The following is a 19,756-nucleotide window of genomic DNA, read 5'->3' as shown; positions in this document are numbered from 1 at the left end:
GAAGCAAATATATACATTATATATTATATATACACAAGGTTATAACTCCAACAAAAAAGCAAATACACCAAAAAGATTTTAAGTATACTAAAGGAGAATAGAGGTATAGCCAAAAGAAGTCAGGGTGCTGGAGGGAGGGTAACCAGGACTGCAACAGTGAATACACTCTAACATCTACATTTATGATAAGTGTACACAACTGTATTATGTTCTTTGTGTTTCACTGTTGCAGTCATCACATTTGGGTAGATTCCCAAAGCTAAGGACAGGAGGAGGAATTTAGATAGCATTAGGACCAGCTAGAAGGCCCTGCAAGACTGCAGTGGCAAAGCCAGCTCTGGATTTAGAGAAAATTGGTAAATGGTAATGATTGGTGAAAGTATGTACATAACTCCAGGTAGCAGCTTCTAGGATATGTTTCTGGTAGGGACACCTCTGACAAAGGCTGTAGAGGTAGATGCAGCCCTGGTTGAATGGGGTCTAATCCCATGAGGGATAGATTTTCCATGGTGCTTACAGCAGAAATAAATGCAACGGCCTATCCATTTAGAAATGGTGTGCTTTGAAATAACCTTCCCCTCTGCCCCTGCAGCAAATGCCACCAGCAGTTGTTCAGATTTCCTTTGAGGTTTAGTCCTGTCCAAGTAAAATCTAAGTTGTCTGTGCATGTCTAACGAGTGCAGTATCCGTTCCCTTGTTCTGTGGATTAGAAAAGAAGGTTGGCAAATGAATGGACTGATTAAGAGCCACAAGGGATGCCACCTTGGGCATGAAAGAGGGATTGGCCCTGAGGGACACCCTGTCTGCATGAAAGATGATGAAAGGCTCCACTGCCATAAGGGCCTGTAATTCAGATACCCTTCTTACTGAAGTGAATGCTAAAAGAAAAGCGGTTTTCCAAGAAAGGAATTTTAACTCTGCAGTTGCAGCTGGGCTCAAAAGGAGGAAGAGTGAGTTTTTCCAATACAAAATTAAGGTCCCAGGCTGGACTTGGGGCTCTCCTAGGTTGTCTTACGTTTTTGGCCCCTCTGAGGAACTGCTTGAGCAGTGGCTGAGAAAAAGACTGGTAGGTGAGAAAAAGACTGGTGGTTCTGTCTTGTAATGAGCTGAAATGGCTGAGGCGTGAATTTTGATGGAGGAAAAGGAAAGGCCCTAATGAAGCATCTCAGTTAAGTATTGAAGAATCTGAGGTAAATTGCTGTGGCCATCCACTGAGTTTGGTTCCAGGCACAGAATCTTTTCCATTTTTCAGCATAAGATTTCCTAGTACTGGACCTCCTTGCCTCCAAAATGACATCCAACACTTGTTTACTGAGGGATGGTAACGGAGAGATTAGGTAATTGGCCAGGCTGCCAGGTTCAGGGTTTGAAGCTGTGGGTGCAGAATCTAGCTCTCCTGCTGAGACAGCAGAGTAGGGGTCTGAGGTAGGTCCCATGGGGCCAGCTGTGACACACTGCCAATAGGGGGTACACCAGTGTTGGCGTGGCCAGTCTGGTGCAATCAGTATCATCCTTGGTTTGTCCTGTTTGATCTTTAGTTGTACTTTGGAGAGGAGAGGCAGAGGAAGAAAGGCATTAAACTGATAGATTTTTCCAGCTGAAGGACAGAGCATTCACTTTCCAAGCTTGTTTGTGGGGAGTCCTTGTGCAGAATTTGTCCAATTGGTAGTTCTGGGGGGAGGCAAACAGGTCTATATCTGGGACCCCCCATTTGTTGATCAACATGTTGAAAATCTTTGGTTCCAGTTTCCACTCATGTGGGTCCATGAGATTTCTGCTTAGTCTGCCAGTGTATTTAGTTTTCCTGGCAGGAATTGAGCCTGTAGATGAACTTGGTAGCTCAAAGCTAGTCTGCAGAGGGGGTAAGAATGGATACCCACCCCCTGCTTGTTTATGTACCACATAACAGTAGTGTTGTCTGTCTTTACCATTAACTGTCCTGGAAGAATGTGGTCCTTGAAAGCTGTCAAAGCATTCTGTACAGCTAACATTTCTTTTTGATTGATATGCAGAGGTGCATTTGACTTGGGTTCCATCTGCCCTGAATGCACTTCCCTGCCAGGTGAGCCCCCCATGCATAGTCTGATGAGTCTGTTGTTAGAGTTTGGGCAGCAGGCGATGGCGTGAATGGTAGTCCCTTGTTTTGGTGGCAGGCCTCTGCCCACCAAAGGAATTCTAACCGTAGGCAAGGTATGATATGAATCATTGCTTCTAGATCTTGAGAATGTTGACACCATAGGCTTTTTAGATACCATCGTAGTTTCCTCATATGCAGTCTTGCATATGGAACTAGTAGAATGCACGAGGCCATGAACCCCAAGGCTTGCAATATTTGCCTTGCAGATAGCAGGGTTTTTGTGGCCACTAGTTTGAAGCTAGTTGTCAAATGAATTTGTTTCTCTGGCGTGAGGAAAGCCATCTGGGAAGTTGTGTTCAAGCTTGCTCCCAGGAATATAATTTGTTGACAGGGTACCAGCTGTGATTTCTTTTCGTTTATGGTGTACCCAGACAAGTTAACACCTTTTGTACAAATGCCAGATGATTCAGAAGCATGTCCTGGCTGTTTGCCTGAATTAGACAATCATCCAGTTATGGGTATATTTGAATATTTCTTTGCCTGCAAAATGCAATGACTGGAGCTAGGCACTTTGTGAATATCCTGGATGCAGTTGATAACTCAAAGGGCAGTGTAGAGAACTGATAGTGCATGCAGCCTGCTTTGAAGCGTAGGTATTTTCTGCAAGATTCCCTGATTGGGATGTGCAGGTAGGCTTCCTTTAAATCCAGTGTTGCCAACCAGGCATCTTTGCCTATCATGGGAAGCAACTGGTGAAGAGTTAGCATCTTGAATTTTGGAATCACCAAAAAAGGTGTTTAGGGTAGACAGGTCCAGGATAGGATGCCAGGAGCTGTCTTTTCTGGGTACCAGGAAAAGTCTGGAGTAGAACCCTTGTCCCTTTTCCTCGTCTGGTACAGTCTGAATAGCCTGTAATCTTAAGAGAGAAAGTACTTGCTTTTGAGCCTCTGCCCACTGATTTGGGGGGGTAGATCTGGCCAACAGTTTGGGGTTGGTAATGTGTGGAAGTGAAATTTGTATCCTTGGGAAATTATGTTTAAAACCCATTTGTCCTGGGTAATGAGTTCCCAGTTTTTTGTTTGCAGAACAATCTTTCCCACTAAAGGAGTAATCAGTTGAGAAGTGCTTCGAAGTTTTAAAGATAAGTCATTGAGACAGCTTACCATAGGGGGGAGTCTTACTACTCCCTGATTTGGAAGTGGGAGCCCCCCACTGCTTAGTCCTGTGTGTACCCTGGGACTAAAGCCTGGGTGTTCTGCTGGTTCTGGGTTTGAACTGAGAAGGCCTGGAAGAGGCAGGAAAGGACCAATTTTTTAGGGCCAATGCCTACTAAATCTAGGAGGCTCCACTTGTAAGAAATCTTTAACAGTTTGCATAGATTTAGCTTTTTCCTCCATCTTTTTAAGAACTTCTTCTGCTTTGTCGCCAAACAGGCAGTCCTGATTTAAGGGAGCATCCAGCAATTTAGTTTTAACATGATCTGGCAAAGATTGCTCCTTAAGCCAAGCATGCCTTCTAAGTACAGACCCAGTGACAGCAGCCCTGCAAGATGCCTCTAGTGAATCAAAACCACATTGCAAAGTGTGTTTTCCAACCCATTCAGCAGAATGCATTAAATCCTGTAAATCCTTATTTTCAGCACAATCAAGAATCAACATCATTTTCTGTTTAAACAATTCAATAACATGCTGCTGATACTTTAACTGAAACTGGCAGTTTAAGGCCCTGATGGCCAAAGTTGCAGAGGTGTACACCTTCTTACCCCATCTTTCCAGGGCCCCTGGAATCTCTATCAGAGGGGGTAGAATTTTTGGCAGTAGTAGCCTTAACGCCCTTGGGTCCCTGTGAAAAGGTCTCAGGATCCGCAGTAGGATTTTTAAAAGGAACTTGTGAGAATCAGGAACCCTGTAATACCCATCAGGTTTTCTGGGAGCAGGAGATAAAGAGTCAGGGGCCAAGCTAGATTCCAAAAAGGCATAGTCAACAACATCTACAGGAGGGATAGCTAAAGGCCTGTGTTGGGGCAGGAGTTAAGTAATCTCTAAGCCTCTTTTTAGAATGCTCCCCAAGAGTATGCAAGGTTTCACCAAAGAAAAATCCTCTGGGGGAGAAGCAGAAGGAAGAGTCTGCATCAGAGTCCTCATAGGTATATGAGGGTAAATCCTGGTCATCAGAGGAGACAGAAATTTCAGAATCCTGGTCAGAAGTATCATAAGCAAATTCAGTCCTAGGTCTCTTAGAGGGGGAAAGTTGGCTTCCCGTGATTAAAGTAAAGTAATAAGGTCTTCAGCCATTCTTATCATTTGTTTTTTAAGCATAGAGGCCTGACCATGCCATCTGGGCGTCGGTTTCCTAGGCATGGTTCGAGTTTTAGGCCTAGAAGAAGATGGCATCGGTTTAATATGCAAGTCAGTAGGCCTGAATACACCCAGAGAAGCTGGTGCCTGCACAGCGGCTCCGGACCCATCCAAGGTAGAGACGTTCGCAGGTTCTAGAGTTGAAGCATCTCGTGGCATACCGGACTCCGAATGGGTCTCAGTAGAGGCCTGCGAATCTGAAGTAGCAGGTATCAGGGGCTGCGAAAACACCTCACTGAGTACCGGTGAACTGGCGACTAGCTTAGGAGAAGCATCGTCGGCAGCTTTGGACCTAGGTGGCCTGTCTCTGTCTTTATCTTTGCGTTTTTTTGGAATGTCGGTATTTGGTTGGCTTACCGAAGACATATCTGCATAACTGAATAGAGTATTGAAATATTTAGAAGTGAAAATGTACCAACGACGAATAGCTCATGGTTTAAATAAGGCACAAAACCGACAGCGAGGCATGTCGTGGTCGGGCCCTAGGCAAGGAATACAGTACGAATGAAAATATTTATGAGGTACCTGCTTTCCACAAGAAATACAATTATTGACTTTTGCTGACATCGGTTTAGAGCAAGAAAAAGTTTCCCAAACGGGGTACTTAGCTTTAGATGAAGACTTCGGTTCTGAAACTCTAAAACGAAAATTTCAGTAGTCGGCTGACCGGCACTTGCAAACTGCTTCGGCTTTGGGCATCGCACGGCAAGAAAGACTGATGTAATGGTGTCGGCAGCATGCTTTATGCCCCTGACTACCTGACGTCACAGAAGATGAGACAGCAACCGACGCAGGACCCAAGACTTTGATAATCAGGCCGATTGAGGGCAACTGCAAGCAGATAAGCCAAATGTGATGACTGCAACAGTGAAACACGAATAACATCTATTTAGAGAAGAAAATTAAATGCACTGACCATGTATCTTGGCATTCCATTTTCCACTTTAAAACTAATGAAAGTATTAACTTTTTCATACTTAAAAGTCTGAAATTCAACAGACATTATAATGGTGCCACAATATGACTAATAAACCCTGTGAGGCTGTGTACCTTAAACAATCTCCCCCCACCCAAACACCGTGTACAACAGATCACTGCATTTTTACAACACCTGTGAGACATACTTCAGACACTGCCTCTTATGATCCTCTCATAATCCGGTAACGTCTTAAGTGCTTCATTAAACATAACTGTTATTAACTTACTCAGGAAAACTTCAAATTATTGTTATCAACTCCAAAGCCATCAGGAAGGGGCAACTTTATTATAAACTCTGATTTACCTATTTTATAGTAGGTGTGATATCTTCAGAGACCATAAGAAAAACAAATCTATAATGGAACACAGCAAATTGATGCATTGAGCTTTTTCAGGGGAGGCCAAAGGAGGATTTACACTGAGTAAACTGGAATTAGTACACCAAGGCAGTTTTTTTTTTTTTTTTTTGTGGAAGACCCTGATCAGTGTTCCGCCTATTTTTTTTTTGTGGAAGACCCTTATCAGTGTTCCTCCTATTTAGTAATACCAAGACCCCCAGTGGTCCTTGTTTTCCATCCCACATGGCTTAGCAGTCCACATCATCCCTTGGCCAAATTTTCTCCTGTCAGCGGGTGGAGGAGGCACACGTAGCTATCTTCTCATTATTTCTCAGCTCAGTGGTGGACACCATGAGCTTGTTGTTGGCTGGCCTTCATCACTGGCACAGATCTCTGCCTATAACCTTCATCTGCAACCATAGTCTGCAATGCATGCACTAGTTGCTGCCCTCTGAGTTTTCTATGTTGCCAGTTTTGCTATCTATTGTTTAGGCAAATCAGTACAGGTAACTTTAGAGACAATTTATGCTTCTAAACCTAGCCACCCATACAGGATGCTGCTGCAGTAAACAAATGCTCCACCTGCCCCCCCCCTCCCCCACCACAAACACACATTTAACAATGGAACTGCATCTAACTTCAGTCCCATCTTACCTGGCTAGACCCTCATATTTTTTTTTTTTTTAATTTTAATTTGTTGACCGGCATAGTCCGACTGGATACATGTCCATTTTCAGCAGAGGCCTGGGGAGAAAAGCTCCAAGGTTACCAAATTAGATTAAAATACAGTATATACAGTAATGAACATAATACAGTTTTACAGAGGTTACATACCCAGGCAAATAATCGTAGTTCTGGGGTTAACGAAAATCAGAGAGTCGGTCTTCATTAAGTAATACAAGTCAGCTAAGAATACTGTTATTAACTCGTACAGTTAGTTACAGATACAATATTTACAGTGGTTACATGCCAAAACACATTACACAAGGTAAGGTCAGGATAGTGCCACAGGTAAGCTAAAATAACTATTTTAGTCTCACTGTCAAGGAGAGTTAGTCGGGTTTGCTACATTGACGTAGCCAGTTTAGTTATCAAATGTTGTTTAAGTCTAGTCTTGAACTGGCTCAGGGAGTTGAGCAAAGTAATTTCGGTTGGGAGAGAGTTCCAGGATCTGCTCACAGAGTTTGTGAAGAGGGAGTCACCGGCAGAGTCATTAGTTTTGATAGTCTGGACTAGTAATTTATTAGAGGATCCCAGTGGCCGGTGATTATGATGGGGGTAAAAATATTTTTAAGAGCAGGACTATTATCTGGATTGTAAAGTATCTTATGGGCAGTTATCATGAGGTTATACTGGATCAAGATGGGTAGTTCTAGCCACCCAAGCTGGTTTAGGTTAATACAATGGTGAGTCCTATAAGGCAGGCCAGTGGCAAATCTGGCAATATGGTTATAGCAGACAGACAGTCTGTTAAGGACAGATTTGTTTAAATTAGAGAGTATCCGGGATGCATGCAGCCGGGATGCATGCAGAAGAGTTGAAAGTAGGTGAGCATGCTATGGCAGATCTAGCGGGGGAGGGGGTTAAGAAGGCTTTTATCCTGTAAAGTGAGCCTAGTTTTTTATTGATGGTCTTAATAGATTGAGTAACATGCAAGTCAAATTTGAGATTATTATCGATTAGTGCACCTACCACTTTTGTAGAGGAGTCTGGGGAGATTATAGTGCCGTTATTAGATTTAATGGTAAAAGTGAATGCTGTAGACCTATGTGCTGGTGAAAATAACAACAGTTTGTTTTTTTGGGATTCAGTATCAGACGACGACCAGAAAGCCAGTTTTCAATAGTGTTAAAGGTGGTTTGTGTAGCTGACCACAGTTCATTTGGAGAAGTGGCAGAGCAAATCAGGGTGGAGTCAGCGTATTGGGCACAGCTGACTGTAGAGATAGCAGAACAGAGGTTGTTAATGAAGATGGAGAAAAGAAGGGGCCCTAGTATGAATCCCTGAGGTGCACCAAGTGTGTTTGGCAAAACAAACTTTATAAACTTCTACCCAACGACAGCCTGCTGTCTATCTTTCAGATAGGATTGTAACCACTGGATGACTGTAATGTCTAGGTAGAAAGTTTTCAGGGTATGGATTAGTAGTTGGTGATCCACCATATCAAATACCTTTGAGAGATCCAAGAAGAGGGCTGAGGAGATGTTGTTATTATTGCGGTTATGGTTTATGGCATTAGAGAAGGCTAAAAGGGCTGAAGTAGTACTGTGGTGTGGTCGGAAGCCGTGCTGATAGTCTGCCATGAGGTTATTCTGAGTTAGGTGACGCATGAATTGTCTATGGATACATTCCTCCATAATTTTTGCAAGTGGGGATTAGTATTGCTATCGGCCTATAATTGGATAACTCAGCAGAGCTACCTCCTTTGTGAAGTGGGATTACATAGGATATTTTCCAAATAGAAAGGATTCTGGCTTCTGCTATTGTTCGATTGATTAGTACTGAGATGGGGTAAGCAATGGCATCGGCTGCTATTTGTAAGAAATCTGCAAAGAGTTGGTCAGCGGAAAGTGTAGTTGGTTTCAGTTTTTTTAATCAAGGTACAGATGAGGGAGGTGGCAACTGGTTGGACTCTAAATGTGTGCTGGTTTCTGAGGGTATTTATTTCATGACGCGGGGGGGGGGGGGCTGGGAGGTAAGTTGGGTTGCTAAGGCTTATATGGTCTCAGTAAAGAAATGGTTAAAACTTTCAGAGACTTCCTCAGAAGGTTTATCAATGGTGGCTGCGGGGACTGGGGTGGAAGCTTGTCTAGCATGTAATAGTTTATTTATGCCTGCCCAGAACTTCTGAGGCTTATGATTTATTTCCTGTAGATTATAACAGTAGTTTTTTTGTCTAGTAGAATGGACGTTTTAGTGACATTCTTCATTTGCCTATATTTAATATGGTCTTGGGGGTCTTTAGTAGTTCTCCATAATGCCTATGCCTTATTTCGGAGGGTGATTTTCTGTTTAGACTCTCTGGAAAGCCATGGTGCAGTTTTTGTTTTAGTTCTTGTTGAATGAACGAGTGCATGAGTCTCAAGGATTTCTAGGAATTTGTTGTTAAAGTATGCAACTGCTTCATCTAAGGGGAGATGTCTTAGAATTGACCATTTGCATGAGTTTAGCTCTTGTTGGAATTTGGTGGGGTTAAAGTATTTTTTGTTCCTTATCATCCTAAGTAAGGGTTGTTGGGGGTTAATGGCTTTGTGCCCTAATAATATAGGTGGGAAAGTGATCACTTAGGTCATCATGGAGGGTCCCAGAGGTGTACAATTTGGGTTAACTATTTGTAAGCACCCAATCAAGTAAGCTTTCTTTTAGATTTGGTTTACCTGTCCTGGTAGGGGTTGTGATGACTTGTGAGAATGCGTGCAGGTTGACATGGGTGGTTGGAGAGTCTGAGGAACAGGTGTTCTAGTCTATATTGAGGTCTCAGAGTAGTGTGGTTTCTTGGGTGTAGTGACAGGTTAGCCAGTGAAGGGCATCTTCAAGTGTAGCTACATTATTACCTGGGGGGATATACATGCAGATGATATAAATACATTTATTTTTCTTCATTTGTAGTTTGGTGGCAAGAATCTCTGCGTTGTTAATTTGAGGTGGTTGTACAGCTTCAATGGTGATGTTCAATGCAGATTTATATAGAACAGCTACCCCACCCCCTTTCCTGGAAGCATGATCCAGTCTGTATATGTTATACCCAGGTGGTAGCACTTCATTGTGTGAAATGCTAGGTTTTAACCAGGTTTCAGATAAACAGAGAATCTCAGGGGAGTAGATTGCTAGGAATGTATGGAGTTCATGCATCTTGTTTGTTAATACGTCTAATGTGAAGGTGACAGGCCAGTAGAGAGTTAGCTGGCTTATCAAGTGTAGATTTATAACTTGGATTACAATTATGGGGGGGGGGGTAGGTTTAACTGAGGTGGATGGGCCGGGGTTGGAGTGGATGCCACCACCAAGTGTTAGGCTAGGTATAAACCTAGTGATGAGCTTTAAGAGTTTATTTATGAGTTTATAATAATGTTTTAATCTCGAACTAATGTTTCTGGGTTTGGCAAGTTGATAGCAAGAGCAAGGTGCAGGGCTGGACACTGTACTGTAAGACTGGTGAAAGGTGGAAGGACTTGTAGTTGGGGTGAGAGTATGGCCTATTGGGTACTGATATCCAGTGAGTTTCTGGTTTTCGTACAATGTGAGTAGATAAGGGGCCAGCAAAATGGTAAGTAAGGAGGACTATAGCACTGTGAGTGGGGGAGTGTGGTAGTTAAGGGGCTGTATTGTTTGGGTGGTTCAACACCAGAGGATAGGATGATAGGTTTAGGAGTAATGGACTGGGGATGGATAAAAAGAAGGCATGTCTTACTATAACGTTCCATCTGTATTGTTGATCCTTGTTCAGTCATTATGCCTGGGTTATCGGTTCCGACCTCGGAAATGAGCCAGCCATCTTCCAAGCTCGCGACAGCCACAAACTCTCGAGCTAAACTCTTACCCAGAGTTCCCCTCTCCCTGTAACCTCAGATTGAGTTTGCAAGTCAAAGGAAGTAGAGGCTACCTCTGGTCAAAGAACCTAATGGAACCGGATAATGAGATCCACTATAAGCCTCAGGAGGGGGAAGGAGGGAGGGTCGTAATGACTGAACGAGGATCAACATTACAGATGGAACATTCTAGTAAGACATAACTTCTTTATCTGATATTGTTAATCCTTGTTCATTCCTTATGCCTGGGACAGAGTCCCCAGCTACCTTTACTCCTGGGAGGCTCTCATGGAAGGACATTCCTGAGCAACATTGAACCAAAGGACGCTCTTCCTCTGGAGGCCAAATCCAATTTGTAAAGGCTGATGAAGGTATGGGGTTTAGCCCAAGTTGCAGCTGCACAAATGTCAGGTAAAGAAGCTTTAGCATGAAAGTCAGCAGAAGTTGCGACCGACCTACTGGAATGAGCCCTAACGGCTGTAGTCAAAGGAATATTGTGAGTTTTGTAAATAAATGTTACACAGTCTTTTAACCATTTAGCCAATGTGACCTTAGAAACAACACATCCAAGTATAGGGCCAGGAATAGCTGATCTGATTTGCAAGAAGCCTTAGTTCTGTCCAGATAGAAACAAATTTGCCTGTGAATGTCAAGGGTATGTAGACAATACTCTCCTCTGTTAGAATGATTGGGAAAGAAAACTGGCAATTCAATGGATTGATTAATGGACATTTCAGAGATCACTTTTGGCAGGAAGGAAGGATTAGTTCTCAATGACACTGTCTTTATGAAAGATTAAGTAAAGTTGTTTGATGCATACAGCTTGAAGTTCAGAGATATGTCTGGCAGAAGCAATGGCGACCAAGAACAGTTTTCCAAGAAAGAAACTTGAGGTTGCATGAAAAAGCTGGTTCAAAAGGAGCTGTAGTCAACGCCTGCAGGACTAAAGACAGATCCCATGGCTGGCTAGGTTCTCTAAAAGGGGGTTTCAAATGATTTACGCCTTTCAGAAAGGTCTTGTATAATTTGTGTGACATAAGAGAGGAGTCATGGACACCATTGTGAAAATTAGATTTCGCGGCCAAATGAACTCGAATGGTAGTAGCAGACAGGCCAGATTGGAATAAACTGGATAGGTACACTCCAGTACTACTGGCACTGGTGCTGAATAAGGGTCCATCTCTTTTTCCTTCAGCCAAACGGTAAACCTTTTCCACTTGCTGAGATAAGTAGTTCTGGTGGAAGACTTATGAGACGCAATAAGAATGTCATGTACTGGGGAAGAAAGAGCAGTCTGCCTGGCAATCACTGGAAGTGGAGGAGCCAAGCTGTGAGCTTCAGGCTGTTCAGGTTGGGGGTGAATCAGGTTCTGCGGATGGGAGATCAAATCTGGAGTTGGATCGAGAATCCATGGTTGATCTAGCAGGTGAGGCCATAAGAGGAGGAACCAAATTTGCAGAGGCCAATATGGCGTAATGAAGATTATCTTGCTCTTTAACCGGCGGGCTTTCTTCAGGAACTGGGGAATGAGCAGGAGAGGGGGAAAGGCATAAAGTAGACCAGAGGGCCAATCGTGGAGTACAGCATCCCTGGGTGACTGTCCCCGAGGGGGAATCAGGGCGACATAATTGCTGCACTTGTAGTTGGTTGGGGATGCAAAAAGGTCGCAGCAAGGGAAACCTCAGCGGTTGAAAATCTCTGCCACTATAAGAGGATTCAGAGACCACTCGTGTGGTTGCAGAATGCACCTGCTCAATCTGTCTGCTATCACTTTGGAAGTCCCGGGAATGTGCATTGTTAAAAGAAAACGGTTGGTAGTCATCGCCCATTGCCATATCCTCATGGCCTCCTGACAAAGTGGGTAGGATTTGGTTCCGCCTTGTTTGCTGATGTATCAGACTACAGCCATGTTGTCTGATTGTATTGCAATAGTTCCTGACGGAAGGAGGGGATGAAATGCTTGCAACACTAGAAGCACTGCCCTCAGTTCTAGGACATTTATATGCAGATAAGCCTCTAGGTCCGACCTCGTGCCTTGGACTGTCTTCCCCTGAAAAAGCCCCACCCCCCACCCCATCAGGGAGGCATCCGCAGTCACTGTGGCTTTGGGCTGCTGGGGTGTGAAGGGGCGAGACCAGTGTGATGGGTTCTGTGACATCCACCAAATCAAGTCTTGTCTGCATCTCTGAGTCACCCGAATCTGGGATGAGAGTGGAAACTCAAAAGGGTACCACTGGGTGAGTAGTAACCATTGTAAAAGCCTCCTGTGAAACCTCGCGAGGAGGACAATGGTGATGGAAGCTGCCATGGAACCCAACTGCTGGAGAACAGAATGTGCTGTCGATCTTTCCCTTGAGAGGATGGGTATGAGTTGTTGTTTTATAGTTAAGATTCTGTGCTCTGTAATCGATGCCGAGCAGTTCTTTGTATCCAACAGGACCCCAATGAATTCTATGGATTGGGATGGGGATAGGTTGGAATTTTGCCAGTTTATAATTATACCGAACCTTTCTGAAGTGTGAAGAGAGTATGCTGAGGCTTTTTCCAATACATGTCTGGTGGGGGCGGTGATGAACCAGTTGTCTAGGTATGGAAACACCCAGAATCCTTGCAGTCGCAGGTGAGCTGTGACAACTGCCATGCACTTGGTGAACACTCTGGGGGCTGTAGTGAGTCCGAAGGGCAGTACTTGGAACTGGTAATGACTGGCTCCTGCAAGGAAGCGAAGGAATTTTCTCGATGGTCTGTCCACCTTTATGTGGTAGTACGCATCTTGAAGATCTATAGAGCACATCCAAATCACCTGCCTCCAGGAGTGGGAGGATAGACTGTATTGTGACCATCCGGAATTTTTGTACTTCTACGAATTTTAGTACACTGAGATCCAAAATTGGTCTCCAGTCCCCGGTCGTTTTTGGGACTAAAAATAATCTTGAGTAGAATCTGGATCCTATCTGGTCTGGTGGGATTATTTGGATGACTTTTTCTTAGCAGCTTTGAAATCTCTAATGCTGCTTCTACCCTTTGACTAGGTGGAACGTCGGGTAAGCTCCTTAGTGGGACAGGACAAAGATCGAAGGGAATATGATAACCTCTGGTTATCTCTCATACCAAAGAATTGGTGGTAATGGTTAGCCAGGCAGAAGGGTACAAAGCAAAATGACCTCCAACTGCTTCCAGAGGAAAGCAGTTGGGCCGCTCTTCAGGAGCGCTGGCAGGACTGGCCAGAGAAAGAATTTCTGGAACCCTGGTTACGCAGACCTCCTCTGTCCCGAAAGGGGTGACTTCATATGAGTTTCTCCCTCTGCCTTTAGGGGAAAACTCAGCTCGTGTGTCATGGAAAGAACCCTGAGACTTTTTGTGCCACATCTTCCCACTCTTCTGGTTTCTGGAGAAAGCCCATTAAGGAAGAATAGCGGACACCCATGGCAGAAAGGGTCTTACCGTCCTGTTCACACCTAGCCCGTGTGTCTTTAACCTTGGGTCCAAACAACGAAGAGGCTTCAATGGGAGCATTCAGAAAGGAAGCCTTGAAAGGTTCCGTGAAATCACACAAGCGCATCCAGGCATGCAGTCTCATGACTATGCCTGCACCCACTGCTCTAGCTGCTCCTTCTGATGCATGAGAAATCAGATGCATGGAGGAGTTAGAAATCAATTCAAGGATGGCTAACTGAGTTCACTTTGTCCCGGACCTCATCAGACACAGCTTGGGCCAAGGTTTCAGAGAGCTCAGAAATTAAGTCTCTTTGAAGCCTGGTAAAATGTGCCATATAATTCAGGGACCTGACTGCAAAGGTCGCTGATGCAAAGGTACGTTTCCCTAATCTGTCCAGCACCCGGGACTCTTTGTTGGGTGGGTGGACAGTCTGGCTTTCTTCCACCAGATCCTTCTTTGTTGCGGCCGCCACCACCAAGGCATTTACAGGAAGACCTTTGGACCAGTGAGGCTCACTATCTGGAGGGGACAGGATTTTATCTGGCCTGCGGGGAATGGCGTCAACGGCGTCAGGAGCCTTCCATGCACGCTACAGGACGAGCCGGACAAGGTAGTCGGCAGGTGGAGTAACCCAAGAGGTAGGGGGCCGGGCACAAAAGGCCTGCAGGAACACAGACTCTTCAGAGGTTGGGTTAGAGGGCTGCCAATCACCTCTCTGCTTAAGTATTTCGAGGATATCTCCAAAGGATACCTCAGTGGGTGACCGAGGGGACCCTTCCCCATCATCAAAGTCCGTCTTCCGTGAGGGACTCTTCTGGGGAGTCCACGTGCTTCCTCTTACACGAACTCTTGTGATGAACTTCCTCAGGGGAGAATCTGGGGAAGACAGTGCAAAAGGGGCCTCCAGTGGGAGTGTGTCCTGAGACCCTTGTACCTGGTGTCTGCCAGAGGTGTCTTGTGTAAATTGCGGTCCAGAGGAGGATGGGGGCACTGATAGCACAGGATCGCCAACAGACGTAAGAGCCTTCTCCATGAGTTGGAAGGCTGGTCCAACTGAGGAGGTCACACCCTGCTCAAGCAAATCAGCCTGCTGACTCGGAGTCCATGGATGGCTGTGAAAAACAGGAGTATGTACATCACAGCTAGCATCCAGAGCAGTGACTGGAGTGACAAGTCTCTCCTGCCACAAAGACAACTGTGACTCCTTAGGGAGGTCCATGAAAGGAGATGAAGTAAGGGAAGTCTGTGCTACAGCAGGGGGCTTCAAAGGCAGCGAAGGTGGAGAATAAGTAGGAGTCCTTGGAGAAGGGTGGTCACCTCCAAAGGAAGGGTAGTTCCTGGAGGGTAGAATACCTCTGGCCAAAAGCAATTAATCCACAAGGCGCACCACATCATGTTCCGAGAGGCTTTTAGTGGATCTCTCAGACATAGCTGAAGGGGACTCAGGTCTATTCAAGGATGTAGGAAACTCGGTGCCCACAAAGGGGTCTTTAGACATTGCTAAAATAGGCGTCTGCACTGAAAACAATGGAGCCGTAGAGGCTTGTACTACTGGTGTCTGCACAGAGGAGATCGGTGCCGAAGGTAAGGTCTGCACCAACGAGGTCGGTGCCGAAGTGGTAGTTGGCACTATGGTAGGTGCCAAAAGAGTGTGTGGAAAACAAGGTAGTCGGTACTGAGAGAATAGTCGGTGCCATGAAAATAGTTGGAGTCGAAGCAGAAGCTGGCGTCGGAACAGTCATCGATGCTGGAAATGTCTGCATCGAGGAGAAAGTTGGTGCTGATAAGGAAGTCTGAACGGAGGGGCCCCTCAGTTCTGATGGGGTATAGGGCAATAAAACTTGGTGCCGAAGTAATGGGTGGTGCCGAAGATCTAGGCACCGAAAGCCTCGGGGCCGAGGAAGTCAAATCCGAACTAGAAAGTTTGGCCTTCTTACGTCTTGGTTCCTGGCTGTCCCCAGCAGGAGACAACGGGAGAGACTTGGCCTTCTTGTGTTCATCTCTTTTCCTATGGGAACGAGGAGGGGTTGAAGCCTCCGCCCCAGAAATAGCCTCTGAAAAGGAAGATTAAGTAATCCCTTTAAAATCAGCTTATTTTTCCTCTCCACCAAAGTCCTATTAGAGAAATTAGCACGAATCCCGCAAGGCGGGTCAACAGTCAAGTGAGGCACACCCAAACAGTAAACACATAATGCATGTACATCCGAAATATTCAATTTATGCCCACAATCCACACATCTTTTAAATCCCGGACTACCTTTTTTCTCTGCCATGATAGGAGGAAGAAAGAAAAGGAAGGAAGAAGGTACCAACAATGGTACACGAAATACCCAAAGGTAAAGCAGGAAAGAATTTACCAACGATGGTAAAGGAGTTACCTCACTGTAAGAAGAGTTTCTAGATGCGATAGGGTAAGAGATGGCTATTCAAAAAGTTTAAAACAGAGAATAACTGCAATATGATAAAGTATTATCAAAGAAGTTTACTTAGCTCAAGAGAAGTGGCTTGACATGACTGAATGATGATGCGGCAAACGAAATCTGAGGTAACAGGGAGAGGGGAATTGTGGGTAATAGTTTAGCTTGAGAGTTTGTGGTTGTCAAGCTTGGAAGATGGCTGGCTTGGTTCCGAGGTCGGAACCGATAACCCAGGCATAAGGAATGAACTAGGATTAACAATATCAGATAGTATGTTAGGTGGATACTGATAGCCACACCCCCTGCTATAACAACCTATGTACCTATAAATGCAGAGGTACTGGGGGTAGGTGTTAATTGGGGGCAGGAAAGGGAACGAAGCGGGGCCAACACTGACCAAGTGTTTTCTAAGGCTTCCTGGCACCATAGGTAAGTATTAAAAGATTTAGTGCAATAGCTGTATTTTAAACTTTTTAGGGTAAGTAGTAGTAGTTGTAGATAATACGTTTTGGAGTATGATTTTCAGGGTTTTAGGGTGGGAAACCAGTATGTTAGTATACTATTCAGGGTATTTGTTAGCTTAAAAATGTAGTATTGTAGAGTACTAGGGGAAAATGTTAATTAAAACAAAGAGGGAGCCAAATTACTAAGGGGGACAGACTACAGTGCTTTAGACCCAGGTCAGCAGTGTACATTTACCAAGATTTCAGGTTTAGGTTTAGAGTATTAATCTTAGTAGTTTGTTGTGGTCTGACTTCAGATGGGCACAGTTTCTGCAGGGTAGCGTCCTTCTGGTAGGAGAGCCCTTTGGTTAGGGTATTTTAAGGGGGACTGCCAAAATGGGAAACAGGCTGGTCTGGTCTGGAATTAGATTACACACACACACACACATATATATATATATATATATATATATATATATATATATATATGTGTGTGTGTGTGTGTGTGTGTGTGTGCTCACACGTGCACAAGAGATTAATATTGCAAACATGCATATCAGTTGTATGGCAGCACATACAATTTGAAAGAAAATGCTGAAGAAAACTGACTCAGAATCACAAGCTGCCTCTAGTAATCATCCAGCATAATACATACAAGGGGAGATGACTAAATCTTTCAAGCGGACCATTCATATCAAGGAATGAGACTGTTCTAGCCTATATTGACAACAGAAGCCTTTAGCAATGAAGAACTCTCCTTAAAGGTGGAGTAACATGACAACTCAGACAGTCAGAAGTGAATCTGTGACCTTCTCCAGAACTGTCCTGCACCAAACTATACAAAACTTGTTCAGAACAATGGAGTGAAGCCTATCCTGGGAATCAGATCCACGCACTTTAACAACATTGTCTCAAAATAAAAGCTGCAGAATTCTGGTGCTGCATTCCACCATTACTGTCTTCAATGACAGAAAGGAAAGTCACTCAACCACACTAACAGATCAAGTAGGAGAATAAAAGGTAAAGACAGCAGGGAAAATTAAACTGACGCAAAACACTACAATGAACCATATTAGCTAAAACGGATGCAATGAAGACAGCAAACCCTAGTGCAATGTATGCCTCATGCACTAACCCAGTCTTAGATGTCTGGGGTCCACAAAGAATTAAATGTTAAACTTTCTAAATCCTCTAGACTAATGGCTTTTTACCTCGATAAACAGTGTCATCTTGTCCATGAAAGTCTCACACACACACATCCTGATGCAAGATGTCCCAAGTATTCCGATCTATATATCAGGAGCAGTGACATTACGATAAATGTTCGATAAAAGAAAATTCTTCCTCTTTCTGAAAGTTTCTTTACCATTATAGTGCTTTAATTATATGTAAAAGTTCACTTCCAAGGGTATTGGAATACCGACAGCATATATCTGATTTGGCTAGCATTTTTTTGTTTTATTATTATTATTCTACAATTAATTTTTTTTTCCATTACATGTAGTTAGATTAGATTCTAACTTGACAATGTTAAGAAACCAATATCCACACCACATGTTAATGTTTTACTGATACAGTTTGGCTCCAGACCCTTACAGATATAAAATAGCTTTCTCCCCTCCCTGTCATTCGCTTTTAGAGATAGAATGACTGCATACATCATAGTCTCTGAAACCTATAAATTTTTTTTTCTAGAACTTCCCTTTCCTAGGCCTGGGGAGATTTGTTCTATACAATGCAAAGTATGCCCTCAGTCATTCTTGACCATGAAAACCTCCCTACGGATAATACAGCATTCTGTCTCCTCAGACTTACTATAGCAGCTATTGTTCTCTTCACAACATAAAGCAGTTTGAGTTTTTAACATCAATAATCATTCCCCTCCAAACAGCACAAGTTGTTTTTATGTTGAGAGTCTTGAGCAGCAAGACGTTACAGGCACTTAGACTTGACTCCTTGACATAAATGTCTGACAGAGTTAAGACAAACAGTTGTAGGTCATATACCGAGAAGTTCTGTCCCTTACCTGTTTGCCTGTGCATCAGACATTAAACAGCAATCCTGTTTACATTTTATACCTCAGAAAGCAAGCTTATGAAGTACTGTGTGTCAAAATCTAGTATCATGATCAAAGTTGTCAGTGAAAAATATTTTTATGTGTAGCGCACTGTTATGAGGCCCAAACTTGGAGAAAACGATTCAGTTGGAAGAAAGATGCACATACTACTGTCAAAAGTTAATAAAATGTGAATTGTCTTTGCAAGACTGGCTCGAATGAAGACATTATCCAGATCTTACTGCATTTTTAAGTGTACTTTAGATATGCGCCCTTATGTCTTACAGCCCTAACTGTAAATATTTACATTCACAGATACAAATGTTGACTTTTACAACACATGACAAATGAGGACTAAAATAAATGTTCCATTTTTAACTACAGGGATTCTCTGAGCATGTATAATCCTCTCCCACCCAAACACCAGCGATTCCTTTTCCTTGTTAAAATTTAGCAACTTTAGCTCAGAACTGAAAGCCAGAGTTTGTAGTTATTATTGCTTTAGGGAATGAAGCAATGACATTCCTTACTTAGACCTCTGTCAATCTGAAATACAGTTGTATACACAGACATCACCAAAAAATCCACTACAAGTTACTGTTAATCCAACAGCACGTCAACCATATCAGACAATCCCAAAATGATAATTTTCTTCTCTACAAGACAGATGTTACAGAAATTGAAAACATTAGAGCAAGACCTCCAGGACAAACAAATGTTATACCCTGGATGATGAATATGAATGGATTTGAAGCCTTGTTAGTGCAGTAGGTAGCAGATCAGTCTCATAATCTGAAGGTCGTGAGTTCGATCCTCACACGGGGCAGTTTCAACTTTCCTCTGCACAACTGTGGGCCATCTACAGACTCATAAGTCTCACTAGTCTTGTATGTAAAGCCATAGAAAGAATTATCATGGACATGATCACTAGAGATATAGTAAACCTACAGACACTGGACCCAACCCATTTTGGTTTTGTCAAGGGCAGATCATGCCCATGCAATCTGGTAGACTTCTTTGAGAAGGTCACCAAAGCAATGGATGAGGAAAAAATCGTTCACAATGCCTACCTTGACCTGGCCAAGGCATTTGGCACAATACCCCACTTGGGCGTTGTTGAAA

At 43.7% G+C, this 19,756-nt stretch overlaps 1 protein-coding gene and 1 non-coding gene across 2 annotated transcripts in view; one reads left to right on the top strand and one right to left on the bottom strand.

Annotated features, from left to right (window-relative positions):
- CAMSAP3 (calmodulin regulated spectrin associated protein family member 3) overlaps positions 1-19,756 on the bottom strand; it is a gene marked incomplete in the record, with an annotated part of 1,204,937 nt that overhangs the window by 888,500 nt on the left and 296,681 nt on the right.
- On the top strand, positions 19,388-19,460 carry TRNAM-CAU. The gene has a single exon. It is a non-coding gene; the product is annotated as a tRNA-Met (tRNA).

The sequence above is a fragment of the Protopterus annectens genome, chromosome 9.part0 (genome assembly GCF_019279795.1).
Source record: "Protopterus annectens isolate FY-2018-M chromosome 9.part0, PAN1.0, whole genome shotgun sequence".
Taxonomy (NCBI): domain Eukaryota; kingdom Metazoa; phylum Chordata; order Ceratodontiformes; family Protopteridae; genus Protopterus; species Protopterus annectens.
Note: the sequence above shows the minus strand (reverse complement) of the source record. Positions and strands in the feature narration are given on the sequence as shown.